The sequence below is a fragment of the Trachemys scripta genome, chromosome 5 (assembly GCF_013100865.1).
Source record: "Trachemys scripta elegans isolate TJP31775 chromosome 5, CAS_Tse_1.0, whole genome shotgun sequence".
Taxonomy (NCBI): Eukaryota; Metazoa; Chordata; order Testudines; family Emydidae; genus Trachemys; species Trachemys scripta.
The window spans coordinates 78830976-78847215 of NC_048302.1; the positions used below are offsets into that span (position 1 = coordinate 78830976).

Sequence of the window (16240 nt, forward strand, 5' to 3'; positions counted from 1 at the left end):
GTTAGACTAGATTACCATAATGGTGCCTTTTCCTACTGTCCAGAAAAGGGGCAAGACACACCCAATACTCCACCCCCACCAGATTCACATGGGGGTAAAGTCTGCAAATGCAAATTACAGCTTTCCTTGCTTGCATTGGTGCAGATATTTCGGTGACTGGCAATCAGTTGCTGGAAACAGGATAAATTCTCAATGTAGATATGGCCCAGCTATTCACTCCTGACCATTTTAGCAGAAACACCCTGCTACACTGGGGCCGAGGACAGAGCTTAAAGTACCACCAACTTTCCCCCAACACCAATATGACCCCTAGCTTAAACAGAGCTGATTCTGTTTAAAATACATCAACTATATAAAGCGACAGAGTCCTCTGGCACCTTATAGACTAACAGACGTATTGGAGCATGAGCTTTCATGGGTGAATACCCATTTCATTAGAAGAATGTAGTGGAAATTTCCAGAGGCAGGTATAAATATGCAGGCAAGAACCAGTCTAGAGATAACGAGGTTAGTTCAATCAGGGAGGATGAGGCCCTCTTCTAGCAGTTGAGGTGTGAACACCAAGGGAGGAGAAACTGCTTTTGTAGTTGGCTAGCCATTCACAGTCTTTGTTCAATCCTGAGCTGATGGTGTCAAATTTGCAAATAAACTGAAGCTCAGCAGTTTCTCTTTGAAGTCTGGTCCTGAAGATATTTTGCTGCAGGATGGCTACCTTCAAATCTGCTATAGTGTGTTCAGGGAGGTTGAAGGTTTTTGTATATTGCCATTCCGAATATCTGACTTGTGTCAATTTATCCTTTTACATAGGGATTGTCCAGTTTGTCCAATGTACATAGCAGAGGGGTGTTGCTGGCACATGATGGCGGATATTACACTGGTGGACGTGCAGGTGAGTGAACCGGTGATGATGTGGCTGATCTGGTTAGGTCCTGTGATGGTGTCGCTGGTGTAGATATGTGGGCAGAGTTGGCATCGAGGTTTGTTGCATGGATTGGTTCCTGAGTTAGAGTTACTGTGGTGTGGTGTGTGGTTGCTGGTGAGAATATGCTTAAGGTTGGCGGGTTGTCTGTGGGCGAGGACTGGCCTGCCTCCCAAGGCCTGCGAAAGCGAGGGATCGTTGTCCAGGATGGGTTGTAGATCATTGATGATGTGTTGGAGAGTTTTTAGCTGAGGACTGTAGGTGATAGCCAGTGGAGTTCTGTTGGTTTCTTTCTTGGGCTTGTCTTGCAGCAGGAGGTTTCTGGGGTACACTTCTGGCTCTGTTGATTTGTTTCCTTATTTCCTTGTGTGGGTATCGTAGTTTTGAGAATGCTTGGTGAAGATCTTGTAGGAGTTGGTCTCTGTCTGAGGGGCTGGAGCAAATGCGGTTGTACCTCAGCGCTTGGCTGTAGACGATGGATCATGTGGTGTGTCCGGGATAGAAGCTGGAGGCATGAAGGTAGGCATAGCAGTCGGTGGGTTTTCAGTATAGGGTGGTGTTAACGTGACTGTCACTTATTTGTACCGTGGTGTCTAGGAAGTGGACCTCCCGTGTAGATTGGTCCAGGCTGAGGTTGATGGTGGGGTGGAAGCTGTTGAAATCGTGGTGGAATTCTTCCAGAGTCTCCTTCCCATGGGTCCAGATGATGAAGAGGTAGGGAATGTTCTGAGTAGATGGTGGAGTTTCTTAGTGTATTCCTCAGTGGGATCTGAGGAAAGTGGCCTGTAGAATTTGGTATTGGAGAGTTGTTTGGCAGCCTCCTTTTGGTAGTCAGACCTGTTCATGATGACAAACAGCACCTCCTTTATCAGCCTCTTTAATTATGTCAGGGTTGTTTCTGAGGCTGTGGATGGCATTGCATTCTGTACGAATGTTATATAGTGTACAACTATATAGTATCTTACTGATGTCATCACCATATCATATATATTTTTTGCTGCTGCTGCTGAGGGAGCACAGAACATTTAACACAGTGGCTACATTACATTAATTTCTCAATAACTCAATGTGAATTTTTTAAAACTATCTATTCAGATTACAGTATTAAGGTAGGGGACATTTGGGTGTTAGGCTACTTCACGAAGCAGGGGTAGTAAACAGGTGGACCGTGGGCCAAATCCAGACTGCCAGACACTTTTGAACGGACCTCAAAATCTTTTTATTTACTTATTATCATTATTGTTATTAGAGTCTCCTCTGTAATTTCTATAGACCAAGACAGATCAAGTCTTATTTCTATTCTACAGGGAGTCCTCGGACTTATGACACCCAACTTACATCGGATGCCACTTACAACACTTTTTCAACTGACTGCCTGTTTCCCCCCTAAGATGCTTGTTTTGCCCTTACTAAGCTCGATTTGCATAAAGTTCACTTGAAATATTTCCTGGTTGCATTATATTGGTATGGAGCTGGAAAGGGTTGCTTCTGATTGGCTTCAAGGCAGTAGGTAGGGTTGCCGATTGTTTTTGATTGGCTCCTGACCCTGGTCTCAGCCAATCAGAAAGCTTGAACAATGATTGGCTGAGGCTCAGCATGTATGCCATTCTCCCTGGCTTTCTGAGCCTGCGAGGCTGGCATTCTGAGCAGCACATGTGAGTGTATATGTTTATTTGAATGCTGTTTACAAAATACAGTGTACAGTAAATACATTGATGTTGAAACATTAGTCATCTATAATTAATTTAGTACAAAAATCTGGGTTATTGTAGTGAAAATAGTGTATCAAGCCTTGGTTCAGGAATGAATCCCCACCTTCATACCATTGATTCCTATGGGAAAAGCAGTTTCAACTTACAACGCAATTCTGAGGAACGAAATGTGTCGTAAGTCCGAGGACTTCCTGTATACAGGTTCTTATACTGAACTCTAAGCCCACTCCAGTAGTTCATTAAGCAATGTGTAGTTTATTCTCTCTTTCATCTTCTTCCCAGAGGGAGAATTGGGTGTACTCTGTAGTATTTTGTTTTGGTTTGTTTTAAAGGCACACGTTGCTATGCGTTTATGTTAGCGAAGACAGAGTTGAAGAAATGTGCCTTGCAGTTGGAGCAGAAGGTGATGAGGTTTGTGATGGTCCTTAGCTCCAGTGGGAGTTTATTCCACAATCTCAACTGGCCCCTGAGAAAGTCTTATATCCTGCACAGAAGTGCTTTAACTTTATGGTAGAAAGTCCCACAGTGCCTGAAGAGGTGACAAAGACCAGTATAGCTGTATATAACTCATCATTGGCAGTCTCCTAACCAACCAGAGATGGTAAAAAGTCACTGCTGGATACTGCTATGTGAGAATTTAGCATCAGCAAGGAATCCAGGAGCACTCCTAAACTACAGACGGAACTGACCAATTGTGGATGTGTACCTTCAACCAAAGGAGATGGCACCACGGTTGCACAATTTTCAAAATTCTTTTCTTTTCCCAGCAGCATAACCTCTGCTTTGTTCAGATTCAGTTTTAATCAGATGTTCTTCACCCATGAGCTGATCTCTTCCAACCACTGGGCTTTATTGGTGGTAGTTTATGGTGATATGTAGTGACAAGTAGAGTTTTGTGCCATGTAGATGGATCTTTGTGCCTGTGCAGAAGCTTAGTGAAGCCAATGGAATATTGGCACTTGGGTCCAATTGTATACTGTAAGGTTATAACTTCACCAGTCAGTCACAAAGTGTCAGCGACAGAGCAGATACTAACCCTTTTCCTTCTAAAGTGCTAATGCTGCACTTAGATACATGTGGGCAGACCTATCTACACAGACTGACTTCAACAGGGATCCACATGGCTGCCTGTGTGGATCTGAATGCAGAATGGGCCTTAGACAATACACCTCCAATGCCCCAACACTGTGCTCTGGAGAAACGAGTTGAGGAGGTACCATTTTTCAGGTGAGACTTAAAACTGATGTCCGGAGCTGACCAGCAGTGGTCATTGAAGATTCTCTAGTGGACAACTTGGATAAATGCCACTGCCAGTTTTCTGTCCTACACTTACTCTTTGGGGAATTCTGTGCCACTGCACATGCGCCAAATTTATGTCCCCCGCAGATTGCTTTGCTTCCCTGCAGAAAAATGACTTTCTGACAGGGAAGCAAAGGGAAGCCACAAGAGTGGTCATGCAACCCTCCCCAGCAGTATGTTTTGGGTGCCCAGGGCAGCTGGCAGAGAGGTAAATCACTGGGGGGCAAGAGGCAAAACTTGGGAAGACCCATCTGGTGGCTCCTACCCTGCGCCAGGCTCAGCTGCTAATCCTGGCTGGGCTGGGGAGGATGGGACTTCCTCTTCCCCCTGCATGGCATCTGGGGCCTGTCAGACCCACCCTCAGATTTCTCTCCCAGCTGCAGGAAGCTCTGCAACCCCCGCCCCCACACACTTCCTGCACCCATTGCTTCTCAGCTGCAGGGGGAGGGATTCCTGTACTGGGAGCTTCTCCCCCATCTGCCCAACCCTCATGCATCCAGATCCTCTCATACTCAGACCCTCCAGCTGACACCCCCCTCTCCCCACAATGAGTCCCATTCCCCAGGCACCTGGCTCACCCCAACAAGCCACCCGCACCCAGATCCCTACCCCACTGAGCCAGAACCAGCTGCACCTGGATCCCAACCTCACTGAGCTCCACACCCCTAGCATCTGAACCCCGCACTGAGCCCCCCACACCCAGACAGCTGTGCCGAACTCTATCCCCCCCCAATGCTCCCCCACCACTGAGCCCAACCTCCTTTACCTGGACCCCCCCCTGCAGAGTCCCATTACCGTTGCACCCAGAACCCCGCAAAAAGCCCCTGTGCACCCAGATCCCCAGAGCCACCTACACCCAGATCACTCTCAACCCATACCTGGATCCACCCACATTAAGCCCCATCCACACCTGGATCTTGCCTTACTGACTGTGCCTGCCCACACAGAGGGGCAGGGCCCTGGGGTGTTTCTGGGGCAGGCCAGGTACTTGCGCTGTCTCAGGGTCAGGTGCAGCCTGTGCTCCCCAGTGCCATGCTGCAGCCTCCACATTTATTTGACAAATAAAATTTGCAGAATTTCAAAATATTATGCACAGAATTTTAATATTTTTGGTGTAGAATTTTATTTTTTTGGCACCAAATGCCCTCAGGCATATACTAATACTAAATTGGAGTATATACTAATACTAAATTGGAGTATATACACTCCAATTTAGTATTATTATATGCTGACAGTGAGAGAGCTGAAAGATTAGACCAGAAATTTGTTTATTTATTATTATTATTTCCAAACAAAACCTTAAAGTCAATTAAATTAGATTTCAACATTCTCCCACAGCACCCTATAAGAACATGAGAGCCAGAAACAAACTCTAGGAAACAGAAAATGGTTAGTCTATTCTAGCTGTGCAAGCAGAAGGGAAAGGAAAGCATCTTGCATTGCATTACACTAAGATATTCATATTCATTAATTCATATTGCATCCATATTTTAACTTGTAATAGTACTTTACTTTCCTATTTTGACATTGTAAGGCATGATGGGTACGGGCTTGTCTACACTTGGAAATTTCCTGGAATTGTTATTCCGAAAGAACTAGTCTACACGATTTAAGCTAAACCGGACAAAGGCTCTCACGAGCTGGGGCTGGAATAAAAGCGCCTTATACAGAAATAACTGTCGACAACACATAATTATTCCGGAAGAGCTATAGGGGACTTGACAAGCGCAGCCTCGGATCCCCGTTAACCCCACCCTGCCGCTTCGCAGAAGTGGCTGCATTTCGGCGGCGGATGCCAGGCTCGCAGCGCCTGTCGGCTCGGGAAGGGCGAGGGGGGGAAAGTGCCTCGGGCAGTAACCCCGGATCGTCTGTTGCTTCCACGCAAGGCAGCGAGAACGAGCCAAGTCCCCTTTCCTGAGTGTCCCGCGGCAACCCGGGCTCGGGGCGAGCCCCGCTACTCTGCTCAGAGCCCGGCCCGGGGAGCAGCGCAGCCGGAGCCGCCCAGGCTCTTTGTTCGCCCGAAGGCGGCGGGGCTAGGAGCTGCCCGGGCTAAGCGGGGGCAGCGCCACCGTGCGAGCAGCCAGGCTCCGGCAAACCCCCCACCCCGCGCGGGGACCCCCAGCCTCGATCGCTGCTCCCCCGCGCGCCCCAGTACCGGCGGGCGCTCCCCGTCCAGCACAGCCACTGACCTGCCGCCGGCCTCCCGCTCGCCCCTCAGCTCCAGACTAGAGTAGGCGGCGCACGCGCGCCAGGCTGGGGTCGGTTGGACTCGGCTGCTCGCTCCGCCCGGCCCCGCCTTGCAGGAGGAGGGGGCAGGCGCAGGCGCAGGCCGGCGGCCGGTTCAAACGCGGCCAGGCGGGCTCTGAGCGCGGGACTGGGCGAGTCTGTTTCTTCCCCCAGGTGAGTGTGCGCCGAGTGGGGAGGGGCAGCCCCGGATCTCCCGAACACACAGGCCGGTGTTACTGCCGCCCCCTCGGCCTGCTCCTGGCGCTCTGCCCGTGCCCAGCCTAGCCCGCCGCTCCCGAGGTGCCCCGCCGGGAGCGGGCCTGACAGCGCGTCCCCGGGCCCCAGCAGTCGGGCTGGTGGTGTCCCCTAAGGCGGGAGGGCTGGGGCCGGCCGGAGGGAGGGACGGCCGGACACCATTTGTACAGGGACTAGCCCCGGCGGGGGCGATGGGGGGAGGAAGGCGGCCAAAACCCGACGCCAGGGGCAGGAGGCGGGGCTAGGAAATGGGGAGAGGTGCGGCCGGGAGGAGCAGGAGCAGAGGCGCTAAAAGTGACCCCAAGTGGAGTGAGCGAGTTGTCGTGGCGGCCAAAACGGGGTGAGCGGCAGAGGGACCTCTCAGCACCGCCTCCCGCCATGTGTTCTTGAAGGTACAGCGTAGCCCCAGGCTCAGCAGTTGTGTTTTTAGTTGAATTGCTCTCTCGAGAGCTGCCAGAGGAGACTTGATTCACTTCAGTATTTTACATCCACCGTCCGAAAACTCTTCATACGCATCGTGTTAAAAGAATTCCTTGTCAGTTTATGTAGGGGTAACGTCTGGACAGCACTTCATAGCAGCTCACAAATTTCTTTTAGCTGGTGCTCCGATTGCCTCAGTAATACTCAGTTTCCTGTAATCCACTGTAAATATAGTTTCACTTCATTTATTTTTGCTCTAGCGAAATTCGGATTTAAGTCAGCTGGATGTAGCAAACAGAAGCTACCTATGCCCGGCTTACACTCAAAAACTAAGCCTACTCCATACAAACCACTCATGCTTTGCAAAATGTCACTACCCCTTCTCCCTTCCCCAAGGGTTCCTTGTGAAACATAGCCTTCACTTACCCCTCACAAAGTCCTGGAAGCCACTATTCTCTATGCCACCAGCCTGGTGATAGTCCCCATAGCAAGAAGAGAACCGTGTGCATCTTTATTGACATAGCCTACAAAACTCAGTACTCAAAGCATAATTGATAACGTAAGAACGGCCATACTGGGTCAGAGCAAAGGTCTATCTAGCCCAGTATCCTGTCTTCTGACAGTCGCCAATGCCAAGTGCCCCAGAGGGAATGAAGAGAATAGGTAATCATCAAGTGATCCATTCCCTGTACACATGTACCTCTCCTCGTATCATGGTGACAGATCCGCCAACTTGCTCCTACTAATCCCTCAACCATTTAATACAGTGACACTGAACACCATTAATGGCAGTTGGAGAGCATGTGAATAAATGCTGGGATTCAAATCTGGAACACAACACAAACAATAGCACAGTCTTGCAGACCTGCCTCATGTCTTCTTACAATGGTAGTAGTGCTACTGCACCATTCCCAGTAGCTATTGTGAGCATTGAGGGACAGAGTTGAGTGAAACAAATTACTGCATGGCCCCAGGAGTGGGGACTGAGCATGCCGGAGCCCCGCCACCCCAGGTGGGAGGGCCAAAGCCCAAGGGCTTCAGCACTGAGTGGGGGGCCTAAAACCTGAGCCCTGGCGCTTTGGCCCTGGGTAGTGGGGTTTGGGCTTAGGCTTTGGCCCTGGCAAGTCTAACGCCAGCCCTGGTGACCCCATTAAAATGGGGTTGCAACCCAGTTTGGGGTCCCAACCCACAGTTTGAGAACCACTGGTCTAGAGCAGGGGTGGGCAAACTTTTTGGCCCAAGGGCCACATCTGGGAATAGAAATTGTATGGAGGGCCATGAAAGCTCCAAAATTGGGGTTGGGGTGTGGGAGGGGATAAGGGCTCCGGCTGGGGTTGTGGGCTCCAGGGTGGGGCCATAAATGAGTTCAGGGCGCAGGAGGGGCGCTGGGGTGGGGGAATAGGGTGCTGGGGGGGTGAGGGCTCCAGCTGGGGGTGCAGGCTCTGGGATGAGGCGTTTGGGGTGTAGGATGGTGCTCTGGGCTGGGACCAAGGGGTTTGGAAGGTGGGAGTGGGATCAGGGCTGGGGCAGGGGGTTGCGGTGTGGGAAGGTGTGCAGGCTTCCGCTGGGGATGCAGGCCCTGGGGTGGTGCTGGGGATGAGGGTTTGGGGTGCAGGAAGGTGCTCTGGGCTGGGATTGAGGGGTTTGGAGGGCAGGAGAGGGTTCAGGGCTGGGGCAAGGAGTTGCGGTATGGGGAGAGGCTCGGGCTGCAGGCTCTGGGCAGTGCTTACCTTAAGCGGCTCCCAGAAGCAGCGGCCATGTCCCCACTCCAGCTCCTACGTGGAGCCACAGCCAGGTGACTCTGTGTGCTGCCCCATCCGCAGGTGCTGCTCCTGCCCCCGCAGCTCCCATTGGCCACAGTTCCCAGTCAATGGGAGCTGCAGGGGGTGGCGCTTGGGGCGGGGGCAGTATGCCTGGCTGCATGCCTGGCAGCATCCCTGGTTGCCCCTACATGTAGGAGCCAGAGCGGGGCCATGCCGTTGCTTCCGGGAGCAGCGTGGTGCGGCCCCGACCCTGCTCCCCAGATGGAGCACTGGTGCGGGGCAAGCCCCAGACCCCACTCCCCAGTGGGAGCTTGAGGGCCAGCTTAAAATGGCTGGCGGGCCAGATCGGGGGCTGTAGTTTGCTCACTCCTGTTCTAGAGAATGAGGAAAAGTGAGTAGCAAATTATGACAGGGAAGATCACCCCTGTCAGAGTTTGCTACTGTGGACAAGAGAATGGAGAAAGATGGGGAGAGCAGCAAAATTATGACCGTGAAATAGCTACCTGACAAGCAAATGGAGAAAGGGGTTGGTTAACAAATTCTGAGAGGGCATGCTGTACGTCCATACGTGCTACCAGTAGCAAATTGTGCCAGGGACAAATTTTACTACACTTCCCCAGCACAGTTCAGTTAGTCCTCTCCCTATTGCCTCACACAGTGGACCAGTCACGCCCTCCACAATCCACTGCACGTATCAGTCCTGCTGGAAGCTATGAAATAATTTCCCTGGTGGCCAGGGCCGGTTCTAGGTTTTTTGCTGCCCCAAGCAAAAAAAATTTTTTGGCTTCCCCCGACTGCAGCCCTGGGCTTCCCCCTGCACTTTCCTGCTGCCCCAGCCCTGGGTTCTCCCCCACCACCTTGCCGCCCCAGTGTTGGGCTCTCCCCTTTTCCCCCCACCAGTGCCCTCCCCCTCACCCCCCTGCCGCCCCAGCCCTGGGCTCTCCTCCCAACCTGCGCCTTCCTGCTGTCCCAGCCCTGGGTCACTGGTAACTTGCTCCCAGGGCGGGTCATTCAGCAGGAATTTTGGATGTGCACAGAAAATAGACAGGATTGGTTCCCATATGGTTACAGAACTGCAGTAAAGTGGAACAATTTTCAGCTTGTGTGATTGGAGGATATCTGGATGTACATTATAAGACTGTCCTACATAAATGAGGAAAAGTTGAGGTGCCTTTATTATTCTTTTGTTCCACTCTTTCTTTCTATGCGGAATTTGCCAATGGGAGAATCACTGTCTTCCTTTTAAACAAATAAAACAAAAAACAAACAAACAAACAAGGCAATGACTGTTGAAAATAGCAATTCCAGTCCTAAAAACCACTGGGAAGCATTTCTTGCTCAATTTTATCCTACTTTTTCTACAGCAAGTTACAGTGGATCAGTATATTTGATTTGGGAGAAATGAAGTAACAGCTGCCCCAATTGAGCTTGAGCACTCCTGAATTTAGAGGGTGTTCAAATCTGGAAGGCAGGTGCTAGATTCCCTTTCTGAATATTAGCTATATCTGGAAAGGAAAAGTCAATTTCTGCTTCCATGGCTCAGAAGTGGAAATCCTCCTATGTGCTTGGTACTGTATCTAAAGCTGCCCAGGTCCTCTAGTAGAGCCTCCCCTCCCTTACTTTTCATTTTAAATTCTAGTGGGATCCAAGTACCTCCCTTGCTAGGCTTCAGATAGAGAGGGGCACTGTCCATTTAGTCCACCCAATTCCTTCTTTGGAGGCTGCGAGGTGAGGTCACACCAGTATCCCTAATCCAGTCTGGGGAAGTCTTCTGAAGGGGATATCTGGGGCAAAGCCTTCTGCTCCTTGGGCATACTTGTTTCCCATTCACAGTGCCACCCCTTTCGACTCACAGCAAGCTGCAGCATGGCTCAGCTACCTCACTCCCTACCCCTCCCTTTCCTGTTGATAGCGGCTAAGGGATTGCTGGGAAATGTAGTTCTTTCCCTGCTCCAGGGCTGGCTCTGTAGGCAGGGAGCTAGGCAAGGAACTACAGCTCCCAGGGTCCCGTGGGTTCTTAGTTCCCATGCTGGATCCCCAGCTGCTCCGTGGTTCCGCTTCTGCAGGGTTGTGAGAGGGGAGGAAGTGAGTTTTTTCGTTTTGTTTTGTTAAAAAGGATGGCCCGAATGCCACCCCCTGCAAATGTGCTGCCCCACGCACCTGCTTGTTTTGCTGGTGCCTAGAGCCGGCCCTGCTGGTGGCAATGTGTTTGGCCCTCTTTACTATACAACTGCATATGTGAGATGTGGGGATAAATCTAAGCGAAATAGGGTTGATGGTGAATAGAGATAGATAGCTCTAACGTGGCAGCTACACATGGTCCAGTACTAACACTTTAAACACACAATTCTCCAGTGTACATTGCTGAGAACTGTTTTCAGCAACAGGCTAATTTCCCATCATATAGGTTTCTTTCCCAGCAGCCTCTTTGGCTATATCTGTGCTAGTAAATGTCATAGCTGAAATTCTCTGATGGTGGATGCTATAATGTAGACAGAGCTCATGAGTATGGGATAAATGACCATGTTAATGTCTGAGACCTGTCTCTGTCACAGCTTGAAGCCAATTCTTGGGATTTTATAGCTAGTCTTGTGATATTTGGTGTTTTTCTTAAAGTCCAAGCTCCTGGAGTCATGGGATTATGTGAGAATTTCAGCTTTCATTAAAATAAAAGGCAATTTCTGGCCCTCAGGGTTGCAGACCAAATGTGAAAGTATGATCCAAATGTAAACTTAAGCTTAAAAACTAGAGGGCAAAATTTTTTTTATATATATAAAAATCATAGTTAAGACAGTTTCATGATTTTATGAAATACTGCTGTTGCTATCACCAGCACTGCACTGCTGGTAAATTACAGGTCCTTAGTTTGTTAGTGTAAATAAGATTGCATAGGCTAAACATAATTCCTGAGAGCATTTTATAACATGATTTGGCAACAGTCATGTTTTATAAATGTTTAAACTAAACATATATTTGCAGTGGTGTAGTAGCCCTCTTGGTCCCAGGATATTAGAGAAACAAGGTGGGTGAGGTAATATCTTTATTGGACCAGCTTCTCTTGGTGAGAGGACAAGCTTTCAAGCTTATACAGAGTTCCTTTTCAGGTCTAGGCAATTAACTCATAGGCCATGTCTAGACATACAGAGCTGCAGCTGCGGAGCTTATCAATGCAGCTGTGCCGCTGCCACACTTCTGGTGAAGATGTTCTATGCTGCTGAGAGAGAGATGGGGGAGGGATAGCTCAGTGGTTTGAGCATTGGCCTGCTTAAACCCAGGGTTGTGAGTTCAATCTTTGAGGGGGCCATTTAGGGATCTGGGGCAAAAATCTGTCTGGGGATTGGTCCTGCTTTGAGCAGGGGGTTGGACTAGATGACCTCCTGAGGTCCCATTCTATGACAGTGGTTCTCAAATTTTTGTACTGGTGACCCCTTTCACATAGCAAGCCTATGAATGCGACCCCCCCTTATAAATTAAAAACAGTTCTATATATTTAACACCATTATAAATGCTGGAGGTGAAGCAGAGTTTGGGGTGAAGGCTGGCAGCTCACAACCCCCCATGTAATAACCTCGTGACCCCCTGAGGGGTCCCAACCCCCAGTTTGAGAACCCCTGTTCTATGATCTAACTCTCCCATTGGCATAAAAAAACACCTCCATTAATGACAGAAGTTATGTAGTGGGAGAAGCTCTCCCGCCAACAGCACTGTACACGTGAATGCTTATGTCGGTGTAACTTATGTCGCTCGGGAGGTGGTTTATTCACACCCTGAGCAACATACATTATGCTGACATAGGCTGTAGTGTGTACCATAGTGATGGTACACACTAGCACTTACTTTGGTATAACTTAAGTCGCTCAAGGGCGCGGGAAAGACACCCCCCTGAGTGACATAAGTTACACCGATCTAAGCACCAGTGTGGATAGGTCGGTGGGAGTGTGTTTCCCGCCAATTTAGCTACTGCCGCTCAGGGAGGTGGAGTAATTATTCTCACGGGGGAGAGATCTCTCATCAGCATAGAGCGTCTGCATTAGTAGTGCTAGAGCAGCACAGCTACATCTGTACAGCTGTGCCACTGTAGCAGTTCTAGTGTAGACTAGCTCTCGGTGTCATTGCAAAATACAAGGTGGACAGATTGTTTGGGATAAATATTTAAGGCATTTCAAGGGGCCATTCAAGACATGAAAAAGCATGGACTGAATAGAGACACTGGATTTATGGCTTATTACAACAATCTGTAACTCACCCTACACCCACCCCCACACACCCTCTCTCTCTTTCCCTTACCCTTCCTTTTCTCCCTGTGACTGGACAGGTGATAATGGGCCACTTTATATTGAATGGTCCCTTGAAACACGTTAAGTGCTTATGCAAAGAGCTTGTCTCTTGGACCAACAGACGTTGGTCCAATAAAAGATTACCTCACCCACCTTGTCTCTCTAAACTAAACATGGTAATTTATGTAGTTCAGACAGGACCTGACTTATGAGGAGAGGCTGAGGGAACTGGGATTGTTTAGTCTGCAGAAGAGAAGAATGAGGGGGGATTTGATAGCTGCTTTCAACTACCTGAAAGGGGGTTCCAAAGAAGATGGATCTAGACTGTTCTCAGTGGTACCAGATGACAGAACAAGGAGTAATGGTCTCAAGTTGCAGTGGGGGAGGTTTAGGTTGGATATTAGGAAAAACTTTTTAACTAGGAGGGTGGTGAAGCACTGGAATGGGTTACCTAGGGAGGTGGTGGAATCTCCTTCCTTAGAGGTTTTTAAGGCCCAGCTTGACAAAGCCCTGGCTGGGATGATTTAGTTGAGAATTGGTCCTGCTTTGAGCAGGGGGTTGGACTAGATGACCTCCTGAGGTCCCTTCCAACCCTGATATTCTATGATTCTAATTAATTAAGGTTATATTTAGCCACAAATGTAGACAAGGTCAAACTGTGTTCAGCACTGTGAGATAATTTTTTTATATATTGTGTGCTTGAGAAGTGATGTTTTAAGAGGGTGGGGTACGTCTTTATTTTTGGTTTATTTAGTTATTGTTATATTTTGTGGGATTGCTACTTTCCTCTCTGTTTGTATTGATTATGATCTTAAATAATTGTTAGGGGTCTCTGGAGTATGAGACGAGCACCTTCATTGGTTTCTATAAATCTAAGTAAATATGTATATGTCCAAATATATGTGGAAGCAGAGAAAAGAACTGACAGAAGGGAACTGCAATGCATGATGGTTGTTAGCAAGAGTCAGGCTTCGTAGAAGGGAACTGCAATGCATGATGGTTGTTAGCAAGAGTCAGGCTTCGTTAGCAAGAGACAGTCTTTGTTAGCAAGAGTCAAGCTAGCTGTGACCCTGATAACCCTGATAACGCGAGATTTGTAGAAGCGAGGATTGTGTGAGGATTGTGTGAGACGGGTGTGAAAGAGTTGTGTAAGAAGTCATTGTGACCTCAGTATAGATAAGGTGTAGAAGACCTTGTGTAGATAAGGTATAGAAACTAATTGTATGTAGGCAAGAGTCAAAACAAGTAAGGAAATGAGATATCAAGATGGCCTATGTATAAACAAAATGCAGCTGTCCCTCATTATTTCTGTAATGAAAGGTATAAATGCTTGCTGTAATTAGTTACCAGAGAGAGACCTGCTTGCTCTCTCCTCTGCACATGTGAGAGTTAATAAAGCCTCTGACTTGCTGTACCTAAACAAAATAGTGAGAACTCAGTTTTTCTCCGACATATAGTAGTGTGGGGTTTTCACTTCATGATGTGTTTTATCTCTCACTGCTTAGCTGTACTGAGCCTGAAAACTAGCAGGTTGTTTCCGGCTAAAAACGTATACTTTGTAGCGTGACTCAGCAACAAGTATGAGAGATTAAATTTAGTTCCTTCTGTCTACTGAAAACCACATTAACTACATTATCTTTGTATTTTGTGGCTTTAAGATACGAGTTCTCTATTACTGCATCTAAATTCCTATAATCTTTCCTTCCTTCTGGAAACTGTTCTGTCCCAAATTTCTCTGTTCTATATGAGCACAAGGCATAAATTTGCCACCCTTCATTTGGCTAGAATGGCAGGCAATTGGTTTTCTCTAGCAATCATCTACTAATCTCCACAATTGGGTTGTGAACAGGAAGCAGACCTAGAGATGTCAGCCATGGAACAAATCAGGAATAATTATATTGTTCATCATGCCAAAGGTGTGCATAGCAGATAAATGAGAAGACTGAGTCCCTACCTATAAGTGTTTATAATCTAAGTTCCTGCTAATATCAGTATTGCCAACCCTAAAAAGTGTTCAAAAATCTTGAGGCAGGCCCCCCAAAATCATGAGGATTGGCTTTAAAATCATGAGATAAAAAAAGTGTTTTATTGCCTTCTGGTTTATGAACTATTAGAGTTAATGTTTTCCAGCCTCTCTCTGCAACTATGAGGTCTAAACATCTATTTTAAAACAATGAAAGCTGAGATTCTCATGACTCCAGGAGCTGAGGTTTTTAAGAAAAACTTGAAGTATCACAAGAGTTGGCAAAACTGCAAATTGATCCACATGGGTAAATCATTGCCCACATGAGTAAAACTTACTCATGAATGTAAACAACTTGACTTTAGTAGGACTACTTTCAGGTGTGAGGATTTTCAGAATCAGGCCCTCCATTATGAAGATCTTACCCTTGTTTCTACAGAATATCCTGGCTTTGTTGCAAGCCAGGGATGTCATTCCGACATGCCTCAGCCAGAGAAGTTTAATGACTTATATAATTCATGGGTTTTTCTGGTATAATTTAAAATGCACCACAGCACAGAGTTTTTCTTCTCAGTCAGGTTTATTAATGTTAGTAAGGGAAAGAGCCAAAACCCCAATATCATTGTCATAGCCAGTGCAAGTGTAACTAGTAGAGAATTTGCATGTATTGGAGTTTTTTGAACTAGGTGGAACTCCCCTGTCTAGAAAAGGCTCAGTTGTTGGTAGATGTTGGATAGGACCTTAAGTTTCCTTTTGGAAACCTATCCCTAAAATATGTTGCCCCATAGGAGTTGTAGGCTCTGTTGCTCAAAGAGATTGCCTGGGTAAGTGAGAATATTTCCAGTAATTTACAATGTGGTCTTTAAAAAGTATTTGACACCTTCCTTTCTTTCCTTTCCATCGGGTTATGAAATTTAGCAATGGAGGAGGAAGCAAATATAGAACATTCTATTAAGGCCCAATACTGGGGAGGAAAAAACAGTTGAATCTGTTTCAAACCTGGGTTGCTTGGTCACTGTGGACCATGCCATTGACCATTTTTCTACCCATGTTTTCTACCATCAAACTATTACTCCTGGTCCACACAGGCCAGGGAACTTGTTGTTAGCTTGTACTGGTTTTTTAAAAAACTGTTTAAAAAGAGTTCAGATGTGAGTTTTTCATCATTCCCAAATAAAAGTACAAGTAACTATTGAACCAGTTACAAAGATCTAATTCCATGTGCGATGATACAAACAGAGTTTACGGTCTTCTCTTGTTTTATGGCAGTAATCTCCATTTCTAAGTGCTTTAGTCCATTTTGTTCTGTTAATTCTAAAATAAAGAAAATCTAAGACTATACTATGCAAAAATACCAAATCTCCGCTGTGCTTAGATTCATTTTCTGACTCCTTGTTAGAGGAAAG

At 47.5% G+C, this 16240-nt stretch overlaps 2 protein-coding genes across 10 annotated transcripts in view; one reads left to right on the forward strand and one right to left on the reverse strand.

Moving 5' to 3' along the window:
• CASP3 (caspase 3) overlaps positions 1-6249 on the reverse strand; it is a 75261-nt gene extending 69012 nt beyond the window's left edge. For 3 of the 5 annotated variants that reach the window (XM_034771394.1, XM_034771393.1, XM_034771392.1), the window contains exon 1: positions 6120-6249. The gene's annotated coding sequence lies outside the window, so the exon portion shown is untranslated. The remainder of the gene's footprint in view (positions 1-6119) is intronic. The other 2 variants (XM_034771395.1, XM_034771390.1) reach the window with 1 other exon arrangement.
• Positions 6246-16240, forward strand: part of PRIMPOL (primase and DNA directed polymerase) — a 40191-nt gene continuing 30196 nt past the window's right edge. For 2 of the 5 annotated variants that reach the window (XM_034771373.1, XM_034771376.1), the window contains exon 1: positions 6246-6330. The gene's annotated coding sequence lies outside the window, so the exon portion shown is untranslated. The remainder of the gene's footprint in view (positions 6331-16240) is intronic. The other 3 variants (XM_034771374.1, XM_034771371.1, XM_034771372.1) reach the window with 2 other exon arrangements.